This window comes from Pithys albifrons, chromosome 3 (genome assembly GCF_047495875.1).
Source record: "Pithys albifrons albifrons isolate INPA30051 chromosome 3, PitAlb_v1, whole genome shotgun sequence".
NCBI lineage: Eukaryota > Metazoa > Chordata > Aves > Passeriformes > Thamnophilidae > Pithys > Pithys albifrons.
In genome coordinates, this window is record NC_092460.1 from 5,029,504 (window position 1) to 5,042,846 (window position 13,343).

Sequence of the window (13,343 nt, forward strand, 5' to 3'; positions counted from 1 at the left end):
TGGGAAGAATTTCCATTAAAATTAAATCTAGTTTAATTATAGCTCCTCAGCAGTGAGTATGTGATTTCTGATTATGTCCCTGGTGGATGCTCAGGTTGGTACTGCTGTGGTTGGATTGAGATCTGCTCCATTTCATTACTTTTTCCTTGAAGAGAAACCTCACTGGTATTCGTGGAAACCATGTGTCGGTTTGTGCAGCGTGTCATTATGTATTATCATATCACAGAGTTTAAAAAACATTGCATTGTTGCTTCTGGTTGGATTCTCTTTATGTGGAATACAGATGGCATTATTCTAGGTAATTCTCTTTCTTAATTCCAGCCCTTAAGCCAATCAAACAAAGAGAAAATTGTAGATGGATATGAACTAATTTCTTGGTATATATCCAAACCCCACAAATAACTAGGGATGGGAGAAGCTCAAAAGCTCTGTAGATTTGGTTTGGACACACACTCAAGCTTGACTCTTGTGCAAAACTGTAGGGGGACCTCCATAACTGAGGCCGTGCTCCATTACACTGGTGTAAACAAAGTCAGTGGTTACACCAGGGAAAGAGAGTTCACAAAATGACCCCCTGCCTGAAGATCTCAGGAGAAAAGATTTTTTTGGTGAGATTTCTATTACTTCCTGTTTCTGGTCAGGTTCAGGTCAAGAACAGCTTTCTCACAGTGCTGGGGCACTGGTGTTCCTATCCCTGACAGATCAGGAGGCACTGGGGAGTATGGAAATAAAGCTGAGACAGCGCAGGAAAGCACTGCCATGGGCTGGGTCAAAGAAATGGGCAAAGTTCAATTTTTATTTTGTCTGAACTTGTTCCTCTGCCCAAAACAGCAACATGGAAGTAACTGTGTGAGATAGAAGACACCATACCCTGTGTGAGCCATCTCGCCTATATGGCACGGCTTGGAGATCAGAAACACATCTCATTTATAAGTGACAGTAATGAAACTTCTGTCCTATTTTTAAGTAGAGTGTGGCTCCAGTTTTGGGTTTCATAGTAAATGCAGTTATTTTTTGACTCGTGGCTGCTACTTACCCATATCACCAGCAAATGATATCACAGCATAACCGAACTCAAGAGAGAAAAAAAACACAAGTAGGCAACATGCCTGCAATTCTTTGCACCCCAGGGTCTATGCTCAGCCAAAGACAACCCTGGAAAAGCTCTGTCTTTTCTGCAGCTAAGGTGAAGGGAAAGGCACCAGGTAGGAGAAGAACAATACTTACAACATCAAATTCAAGTTGTCAGCTACATCATGCCATGTTGTACTGACTTATCTACAGTTCCATACAGTGATTCCAATATGGAAGAACCAAAGTATCTTTACTAATAACGTGGTTTCCCCTTGCTTTGGAGACTTGTCCCATCCAGCAGATGTCAAAGGCTACTGCCACTATGCAGGGACATTCAGTGCTTCACTGCAAAGGCAGGGGACACAAGCAACCGATGTGCAAAAGAGCTTTAGCAGGAGGCCCAGCCCTTTCTGAATGTCTGCTTTAGACAGCAGCATTCTCCATCTTCCCACCTCTTTTCAATTGTCACTAGTGCTGCAGCCCATTGCAATAAAGAGAAAAAACCCAGCTGAAACTTGTGTATTAGCAGGCAAAATTTACTGCTTGCAAGGTGAGAATACAGGATGAGTGAAGTTTTTATGTGCCATCAGCTGCTCTGCTCAGACTCACGGTCAGGATAACTTGGCAAAGAAGGTTTTTCTGTTGAGCATTGCAGGAGCCTGGAGGAAGTGTTAGAAAGGGATGCTTTCATTTAAGGAAATATCCTAAATCACTGATGAGCAGCCTGTGTGAATCTCTCTTATGTCTGAGTAAGAGGCAGCATCAGACCCTGACACTGATGTGGTAGTTGCCCTAGAAAAGAGAAACAAAAAACCCCCAAACAAAACAGCATTTTAAAACAAAGACAGCTTGATTGACAGTGACCTACACAGGCGGCTGTGGCCAGCAGTGACACTGATTGAGGCAGACTTCTCTAAACTGGTGACAGACTCTGAATGCCAGATCCCACAATCAGTTCTAAATGACACAAGATACAGTTTTATGTAGCTGTTGTGATTAGGGAAGTTTCTGTTACATCAGGAATGTATGAAAATGTTAGCTGCATTGTTGGCCTCCAAACATTTTTCCTTCTTGATCCCTCAGACAAGGATTTGGTGAAAGGATATCTGATTTTAAGTGGAAAACATCTTCATGAAACTTTCCAGGGAAAATCTCAAGCAAGGAATAGTCATCCAGCCCCAAGCACTGGGGAAATGCAGCATCCCTGTGTAGTGGCTGCCTTTGAAAGGTTTCATAGCCCCCTGTTTACTGTGTTCATTCAGCTTCTATTTTCTCATGTTTATTAGAAAAATCTGTTGAATTTTTTTTCCCCAGTCTCAATAGAAGGGCAGAAACCAGACCTCTGTGACACTGAGGTTTCTGCCACACAAGTGGTAATGAGGACACTGCCAGTGCCTTCTGGCGGCGGCTGGAATAACAGAGCCCCAGGCTTCACAGAAGCTTGAAATGTAATTGAAAGTCCAAGACTTTGGGACCACTTCTAACCTTTCAGTCCAGGGTAATCACAAGGTGTGGTGCAGTGGTTATATGAGCATTTGTCCACAAGGATTTCACTGTAGCTCACATCCTGTGGGCAGACTTTGGGGTAAATGCCTACAGGGCCAGTGACTTTGCTCTGCACACCCTTGTGGTCCCTGCAGAGTGGCCTCCACCATCTCTCAGTGCTAACACCATGAGGTGGCCCCAGCTGTGGGTCAGCAATAATGCTCTATTTTTTTTCTATAAACTCATCTAAGCACCCTGTTATGGGGAGGTAACAAGTGTAGCTATGGGAATTGTAATCCCTGAAGGCACTCTGGAGTCCCTTAAGAAGGTAATGAATTACCTGCCTTTTAAAGAAGTAGTACTGGTGTCCATCCTGGTCTGAAAGATGTTTAACAGTCAGAAGCTACAACTGCATTAGAACTAGCGATTTCAGCCACAGTGCAGTTGGGAGCAATGCACACCCATATCTCTGAGAGTGGGTTTGAGATACCAGAAAATGTTTTTTTCTCTAGTTCTCTTGTAGCTATCCCACAACTTGAAGAGTTTTTCAGCAAAGGGTTTTGCTGAGGGTGTCAGTGCTGGAGGGGAAAATGTGTGGAACAGTTTGTGTCAGCGTGCCTTCACCCCAATTCCATAAAATGCATTCTAAATCGTATTAGGAGGCTTAGGTGATGCCCTAAGTCATTCATTCCACTCAAAAAATAGTAATGGTTTCTAGTGGACATTACTCATGCAACATCTTCCTCTTTTTCAGTTTTTCTATGGATTCAGAAATTTTTAGTGAAGTCTAGGCCATAGTGCTTCTCTGCTTATTCAGATGGAGGCCAAAGATTCATTCTGGATTCATTATGAATTCATATATAGACTACCAGATGATCCAAAGTCAGATAATTGACAGAGTACATATAATTATTCACCTTTCTATTTGCAAGGTCTCTGGATCAACAAAGAAAGCTCCATTACAAGCCCTACTTGGATCATACAATTTACTGGGCAATGTTGGATTGTATTCAGACAAGAATAATCCTGTGTCTGCACTGATTTTTAACAGGGAAAAATCTCATCAGTTGCTTCCATGAGCAGCCTGATATGTGGCTGAGGACATACTGAGGCTCACCGACCTCATGGCAGCATGGCCTGATACCACCCTATCTGCAGGACTGCAGTTTGCATCCACACGAGTTTACTTGGGATCAGTGTATCGTATCAATCCAAAGAGCACAGAAGAAATGCACAGTCCCTTCTGTTTCCTCCTGCATTCCACTTTTGCAGAGACCAGTTAATCATCTAGGTCAGCCTTAAGCCAGTTTCTCGTTTTTATACCAATCTATGCCAAGATGCACGTATAGACAACTTCATTCAAAATTGGGTATTTTCTTATTGCTTGAGAAATAAAGGACTACGCACATAAGTAAGAAACAGACAAGACCTTCTTACAGCTTTGTCAGTCTCAGTGCTCAACCAGTGGCTGATGATACCACTGAGGAAACCGTGGCAGATTTCCTCAACAAAAAACCATAGAAACTTCTCACTATAGCATCTTCTGCAGACTCAGTTCCCAGCATTTGACCTAGCTGCATCATCAAAAGAGCAAGCATGGAACACGTGGCTCCAAAGGGCACCTGGAATCTTGGATAGTCCCAAGCCTCTCTCAAAACTATAGCATTTCTTGGAAAGGTGACCTGAATTTGTCTGGAAGCAACAGATTATTGTTATAAACTCTCCTGCCTGCTTCATTTAATAGAAGGAGGAAGTCACTCGGATGCCTCCCTGTCTAAATGAGCTCTCAACTTCCACTACATCCACTTGTTTACCCCTTCCCCTTTTATTTTGACTTCTAGAAACCCCATTCCAACCACTTGGGTCTGCTACAGGAGCTGCTTCAGTTTACACCAGCACTGCTTAGCTCACTCAGTACGATGCAGACATGATGCTCCATAATGGGCAAAAAGATGAGCATCATGCAAATGCATGAGGGATATTGTCAGCACTTCTAGGGAGTTGTACACACAGATCTACTTAGTTAATAATGAGACGTGCACACCTTCTGTGCACCTCACTGAGCACACATTTAAGCATATGGCTGCTGAGATAGAATATATGCTGCCAGCCTTTTTTCTTAATTAAAGTTATGCAAGTTATGAAATACTTTCCTTTATAATAAGCTCTTATTCCTGTGGAGAAATTTCTATTTGTTTTTATCTCATTTGAGCTTCAAGGTTAATCTTAGTTTAAGAATCTCTCTCGCTGTGATAGCAACCTCGTGGTGCTGCAGCCTGATCCGCGGGGGGGGGGTGTATGTGCATCCTTTTGTTCAGGCTGAGGCTGGATGCTAACTGAGCATCCTCCCTGTCCTGGTTTGTCCTACAGACAATAGCACTAGGTGTAGGTGACTGTGAAAATGGAACATGAAGGATACTTTTCAGATCCAGTTGAGGGCCATTAAAAAGCACCTAAAGGGGCAGATGCAAAATTTGCGTCTTGATTTGCAAGACGAGTCAAATGTGAGATATTTCACATTCTGATCTTCTCAAAATTGCAATTTAATTCTGGAATCCTTGATATCTATTTACTTATTTTATTATATGACTGCAGCAAGTGATAATTTATTCCAGCATGAAAAGAGACATTAATAAAGGAGAAAGAATAAAGAGCAAGACATTTAGATCAAATTAATATACATGAAATAAAACAGTAAAAATCTCTGCTTTATCCACAAATAAACTTTTTATGTCCTATATACTTTATGGTGATTCTCATGTCATACCTTACCTACATAGTGGACAAATATAGGAGCAATACTGAAATAATTGTTCACAGTAAGAGGCACTAAAATGAATATCTGAATTATTTACATAAGTCCATCTTCCCTTGGACCTTTGGATCTGCAGTAACTTAAGATAATGGCTCAGCTTTTTCCTCTAGTTCATCAGTATTATATTTTTGCAATCTACAAAAGCCATTCTATTTCCTCCTTTTTTCAGGATTTGTAGTGAGCAATGTTTTACAGAAAGATAAAAAGCCACCTTTAAATACACCAGCAGTAGTGATGATGGTGTTCTCTGTTCTTCAAAGGCAAGGTGGTAGTTCTTACTCTCTATATCTGCTCTCAAATTCTTCTTTTCTTTCCATGCATGTTCCTCCTGACTATCATCCCAACCTCTCCATTGCTTTTCCTTTTTTAACTGTAATCCTTGTACTGTCTTTCATGGCAATCCCTTGCCTGCACATATTTATTTCAACTCTCTCTTGATTTATTCCATTAAGTCTTACATAGTTAAGCACAAGGTCCTTCTTCTGTGTTTCTTTTTCATGCTAAAATCACATTAATGTGATGCGGTGGGTGGGAAAAGCTGTCCTGATGTGTTGTATGATGTTGTAATGTCTCTGTCTTGAAAATATCCTCTCAGGTAATAGGCTTAATCACAAACCCACTAAAATTCTTGTAAAACTCCTCCAGATTTCCATGTGGGCACAGGTGGACCCAATGTAATGTTTCATTGTTGTTTGTGACATAGAGGTTTACAAAGTACTTGAATACCCTAAAATATCAGAGCACAAACTGTCTTAAAACTGGGGTGTTATTTATTAAGAATTTTTCTGAAAGAAAAGAACATTTGGGGGCCAAAATGGGAGCTCTTTGTTACAAATAAAAGGGTTCTTTCTGCCTTATAGAGAGGGTGTGATTCAGCACATCCATTGTATAACCCCATTTAACCATCAAAAATGTTGCTGAGAACTAAAAGATAAAATATAGATCTACTGTTCATTTTTTTCCCCCAGTTGATCTTTTGTGTTTGATCATAAATGCACATTGTGAAAAGATGTCTTGTACCTCCAAGCTAAACACTGTTTGCTACTCATTAGTGATTTATAAATGATATTTTCTCCCTGGTGACATATCTTTTGATATGATTCTCTAATAATAACATCCACCAATATTAAAATAAGAACATCCCCATGTATTGTGATCACCTTCAACCACATTTCCTCACTAAAATTAAATTTTAGCACACCAACTGATATTGTATGCATATATTTGTCTACCATCATTATAAATCTCCTAAGGGTCTCTATAAAATGATAGTTTTGCCTCTTTGCAGTAATTCTACCTAATGCTCCAAAGCAAGAAACTAATTACATGCTGACTTTTCACTAACTTTGATCTTTCAAAACCCATACTCTGAAGTTTCTATAGGTAATCATATAATTACAATACACTAAGTGGGATGAAATTAAGGATCAACTCTTTTTTTTTCTCTAAATAGCATTAACTCTTTTTGCAAGTAAACATTTAATTTTAAAATATTAATAATTCAGTCGCTTGCTATTTATTATATCCCAATATATAAGTTTTTGTATGTAACATTTCAAAAGAAAATCTAATTACATGAACTGATATTTATAACAAATGTCTTAGTCTAGCACAAAGAGTTTCAGTGGATGGGGCCACGCTAAAAATTCATGAAAAATATGTTTAAGGAAGGCCAAGGATAAACGATAGTAGTGTTAGGAAATTACTGGTATTTCTCTAGGGAATCTTTGAGTCTCTCAAAAAAATGACCTCATTTGTATTTTCCCAATGAATTGGTATGATATTTCCTGTTAGAAAAATTGAAAACAATTGTTGCTTTCAGCTGAACTCTACTGCTATAGAAATAAAAAATATCTTGAATTTCCTCTTTGAAAAATATAAGTTTAACTCACTTCTATTTTCAGGTATAATCATAAGAAAGCTTGATTTTGTGAAGAAAACAAACATCACAGCCTTCCTAGACAACAGAGAAACAACTGTGCACTTTGGTGTTTTTTCCCTTTGTATTTTCAACCTGCTATTTTAGCTCAGCAGTAAAACCATAAAATCCTCCCATCCGAAATGCCGTGGCCTCCTCCCTGCTCTTCTTGCACACAAATGAGGACAAACACAAATTCCACAATGCACAAAGACAACGCTCCTCTGCCTCTCCTTGGGGTGCACACTTGTAATCTCCTCACACGTAGGTGTCCCACGAGGTCCGGCTCACACCCCAGAGGAGGCAATGAGGAGCTAAATTAGCTGACTTTCCTACATTCTATACCCAGCTCCAAGGAAAAGTAGCAAAACATAGCCCTGTGGGAAAACACCTCTCCTGGATGAGCACTTCAGTTGAAAGGACAGGACCAAAAAGATGCCTGGGCAGTGTCTGTGTGCTGGGAGGAGCAGGAGAACGCTCCATGGCAAACATTAAATTCCCATCACAGTTCCTGGTGCGAGTGGGGACTGTGGGGATGAGCTGTGAATTTAAGTGATATTTCACATGGTTTCTCATCACAGGTCCATGACAGCAAATGCTCTGACACCACAGAGCACTGGGGTAAGAGATGCAACATTTTACCCTTGCCCTGCTGTTCCTGGCACCTACTGGCTCCCCCAAGCCCAGGCTGAAAGAACTCCTGCCCCACTGCATAGCCTTCCTGGGGGAGTGGGGCAGCCAAAATCGGTGTCAAGCCTTTGGGAGCACTGAAGTCACCCCATGTGGAAGCAGCAGCAGGACCAGGTGCCTCCAGCCCAGGGTGGCTTCACAGATGATTCAGCAATGCTGAAAGGAAACACGTCGTTGGCGAAAACAGTACTCTACCTTTACTACATCCCATATGTGCACCTTGTTTGTCTAATAACACTCAAAACCACAGAAAAATCTGAACACCACATTCACTTTAAAGCTGAATAAACAAAATTTGTTTTGACTTATCATCAATCATGCCATGTGATCACAGGGCATATTGTGTGCAAACGGCAGTTGTTTTATCTGGAGCTTCAACCTTTAAAAAATTCAAAACAGTAAAGTTGTTTATTTGACACTGGTTCTGACCCCCAGACTTTAGCGCTGAATTTTGACAAAGTGAAAGAAAGAAAACACATTTTGCTTCTTCATTGCTGTGACATAAAGGAAACCCGACTTCTCGGGAGACTTTTGACACATTCCTTGCATTTAAAATGTACCAATAGGAACTTTATCTCCTTCCTTTTTATTTTTCTAGAAACTGAAGGAAGAAAGGTGTTTACATGGTATTGCACATGGTAGCAACTCTCATTATGAGGATCTGCAGACACACAGTATGTGCATTTAGCTTTGGGAATTGCATTACTTAAGAGCCCTGTGGTTAGAAAGATGAATTCAGACAGACAATAAGGAGTTACAGTTTGAAAGCCAAGCCACTTGCACAGTCTCAGTTAACAAATGATAGGCTTACAAACATTTTTTCAGGAACCAACTTGAAAAGTCATTCCAAGCCACCCAGAAAAAAACATAATCTTTTCCCTCCCTTTGTTTCTTCCACAAATAAATAGATGTGAAAAGAATGCAACATAGTACCTGTATCTCATTTTGTGTTTACCTGTGTATCTATGTCTCTCTGGAAGAGAGACAGTGTGTTTTGTCTTCAGATGTCAGAAATGACAGAGCACATGAAAAACCTGCAGATAGATGAATAATATGTGGCCATTAAGTATGATAATTAAAGTTTCATTCTTTTTTTAAACCTCTAAAATTAACATCATAATTCTCATCTAAGAATGAAAAGCAATTATGCATCAGGAACACCTCAAACTTTCACTCCATTCTGTACAGGCAGGTTTGTGCTACTTTAACTTCACCATGCTTCACCATGAAAAACTTTCAAATTCATCATATGGCCCTGAAAAAACCTTAAATGCATTCATTCTGCTGTTAACTCCTGGGACATAAAGAGAAACTGACTTCTGGAGAGATGTTTGACTTACCCCTTCCATATGAGCGGGCTGTGGCTAAGGAGAAGGTCCAGGACTGATTTCTCCTCCAGACATCCTATTTTATCTTGGTTGAGTCTATTCAATTGTGTTTCCTCACATTTTAAGATGATAAAAAATAATAATTAACTTCTAAATAAATATGATGTGATTTTATCTAGTGTAATGTTTTTTAAGTGGTTTGAAGTCCCTAGTTACAGGAATATAAGAGCCACCATAAATGTTCTCAAGAAAGGGCTTGCAGGGAGAAGTAATGTCTTTTATTAGATCAACTGAGATATTTTAAAAACACGGACCTGCTTTTGGACACATGCAGGTTTGCTGCTTCCGTTTCAGCTCTGAAGAAGAACCTAGATAACCACATCTGTTGGTCTAATAAGGGTTATTACATACGTAAACTTCAACAAACCTGTTTCTGCAACATAAATAATCTGGACCGAAGTCTGTGCAATCTCAGACTGTCTCTTGGGGCAACCAGTGATGGACACTTTGGAGGCAGGTGAAACAGTGCTTGTATTGCTCTCTTATACTTTACTGAGTAAAGGGCTCATCAGTGCTTTCTACTTCACATCCCCAGTGAATGGCCTCTACATTTTCTTTCTACTGATCTTTCCCCTCACTTTTTAAAGTTGATGCTCACTTGCTTTTCAAATTCTTATGCATGCTTCCATCTTAGATTTCATTTACCATGGCTTACATGCAGTCCCTGGGGATTATGCCTTACTGTTAGCTGTTGGCACTAATAACCTCTTGAACTCATCAGATTAATCCCACTGATTTGTTTTTATCTTCTTGCTCTCTTCAGTGCATCACCTTGTCACTGTATTGAGTGACTGCCATGGAAATACAGCCCATCCACAGCAAGTGTATTGATGGAACTTCACCCAACACACTAAGGAATAAAGTCACTTATAAAACAGAATAGGGGAAAAAAATGAAAGAAAGAAAATAGACCTTGTTTCCTCAAGACCAGGAGTCTTAATGTCTTCTTTCTTTTCTTTGTGCTGCCCTTGGGAGGAGGGGGAGAAGTGAGTGGAGGATGAGTTGTATTTCTACCACAAGCTGAAAGAAGCTTTATTCAAGATGACACACTATTGGTCTAAGTTGGTCAGACTCACAGAAACCCTCGATTCCTCCTCCCCACAGATTGGTGCACAGCTAATTGTACTTGGAGGAGTAATTCTAATAAAGTTGTGACCTTTAATGCCAATTGGTGGTTTTAATTTTGATTTGTAATCAGTCACCTCAGTGTGATCTCTTCTCATGTGTGAGCAGCAGTGAGGCCAATGTGAATATTTACACACAAAAAACAAATATGGGCCCAGGGAGGCATCCCATGGGGCGAATGCATATATTGCAGATCTTAAAAAGAGATTTGTACATTACTGGATTCTGAAGTGAATAAAAGTGCATAAATTCCTAGGAATCAAAGATAAGTCAAAAGGAAAAAAAGGCATTCACAAGTAGAAAGCAACCCCCATAGCTCATGAATAGCCTAATTATGACAGAGCCCCACAGGCAAATGCAAAGTTACCAACACAATTGCCTTTGGAGCTCACAGAGGGGTCAGACACTACCCTCAGAATATTATCTTCTGTAGCACAGCACCTGGGTCCTGTACTTTACAGTGCCATTCAAAAATCAGAACAAGGGACAGTCCTAGGAGGCAAGAGCTGACAGGAACTCAACATGGACATTGCTGTAATGCCTGTGAATTTGAGAATCAGATGCCTTTTCTCATTGTGAAGCTTCTCTTGACACAACCACATTCAAAATTTGTTCAATTTCTCTCCCTGAAATACTCTATTACATCCATAAAAAAACCATTAAAGGCTCCTTGTGGCATTCAGCACATGGTCATGCTGAGAGAAATGGTATAAATAGCATCATGTGGCAGAAAAATTTTGTGATGCTTGAGGTGCCACCTTTCTGCCAAGACACAAATCCTTGGCTTTCTCAATTTTGTGAAAGCAAAACCAAGTTTTCTCTGCCACCTACCACAAAGGAGAAAGCACCCATTCAACTTGGAGTTAAAAGTATGCTTGGAATCTTAATGGCAATTTCATTTTTTGGCCAAATATGTTTCAGCAAAATTTGCAACATACTCTAAACTGCCTGGAGTTAAAAATAGGCCATTAACGGACTCAGAACTGAAATGCACTGAAGGAAGATCCTCAGACATAGAGGTTGGCTCATAAGAAAAAGGGAAAGAAATAAGCTTTTCCTGTCATCCACAGACCTCAACTTCCTCTTCAAATACAATCTGACCTGATGTAGGCTGCACTTTCCTTTCCCCATTTTCTCCAGTCAGCCTGAATTTTCCTCTCATTCCCACTCCTATCTCCTCTTCAGCCTCTCTTTCCACAGACTTTTGCAATATGAATTTGCTTTGGGAAATTTGGTCCTTGCGTTACTTTCACAGCTGCACCAACCAACCTGTGACCACCTGGCTCTGCTGATAAGACTATGGAGAATAAATGTGACTGTATGAAGGGTTTGGCTGTTTAATACTACTTCTCTCTTTATAGAAATGCCCTTCATAACCTGAGCGCTAAAGTCATTATGCTCGTCTCCAGATCACTTAACAGGGCTCATCTCTTTTACAATGCTAAGAAGTACCACCTGCTAATTAAAGGTACAATACGGTCTCTTTAAATCCTTCTCAGATTTAATATCACATGTATATTCATGTGCTTAAAGGATATATGCACTCTTGCATTTCAGCATTTTTCTACCTTTTTTAGATACTGCTCTTTGCCTGAGACTATGAACATCTAATTGATGCCCTGCACTGTTTTCATGAATACAAGGAAAAGAGAAAAATTCCATTTCTACCTGTGTTCCTTGCATGTTTGTGTGTACAGGGATGTTTCCCACACAGGAGTGGATGGAGATCAGAGGCACTTTTTGATCTGCCTCAGTAGTAAATAATGTACCAATCAGTGGTTTGAGCCCACTTCAAGAGGCTGTAACTTCTTGCAGCTAAATACACCTGAGATTACAAAAAGCTAAATGCTCAGGTCATCCCTGTCGCACTCGGGGGCAAGGCAGGAACACACCAATGTTACTCTGTGATCGGCAAAGACACACAGGGCTGTCCTGGCATCTGGGGCAGTGCTGATCGTGTCTTTTATATGCCACAGTAGAAATGTTCTGGATTAATGGTTCATTAGAAAGAGTTCAGGATGGGAAGACGTAAAAAGACAGAAGAAAAACTTTATCCATTGGAAATGGGGCTGCTAAGCTCATGAACAGAATAATGCCATGCATTTTTCTCTAATAAACTGGAAATTGCTACTTCATGGTCCTAAAATTCCCAAGTACAAGTATGAAGTTATCTCTTTATTTTTACTTAATAAAGAAGACTCATTTATCCTATTAGTCTATCGCCTGTTTTCCTATTTGCTGTGTTGAGATCCAGGAGCATCGTATGGTTTTGAAATAGCCAGTTTAATTGGATTCAAAATTCATTTCAGAGAGAATCTAGACTGTCAGTATATGTGGTTTTAACTAAAATAATATTTTGTTAGACTCTAATACGATGTTAATACCCATATGAGACAGGGTAATACCATTCAGTGTTCATCTTAATTAACTAACATTAACTATCATTAGACTTTTATATGGTACAATGCACATTACTCCATAGCTTCAACACATCACATACAGCTAGATTATAATGCATAATATCAATCATGGTTTTCTCCAAGCTTTCTTAGCACCTAGCTTTGATTTTAAAAGTTAAGGTCAATGTTAAGTGGTACACTTCAGCTGGAAAAGTTAAAATCAATGTTAATTAACAATGTTAATTAAATGTTAATCAGTTAAATGAAAGCATTTTTCATCCATTTCCCCGATAAATTGTGGTCAGGTAATCTTGCATACATTGTTTCTGCTGTCATAAGAATGTGTCATCACCCTTGGGATGACTATGAGGGAAGTCCAAGACAAACATTCTTGCGAAGATAAAACAAATTGCTTATCTTGGTACAAAGACAACTAAATTGCACTGGAA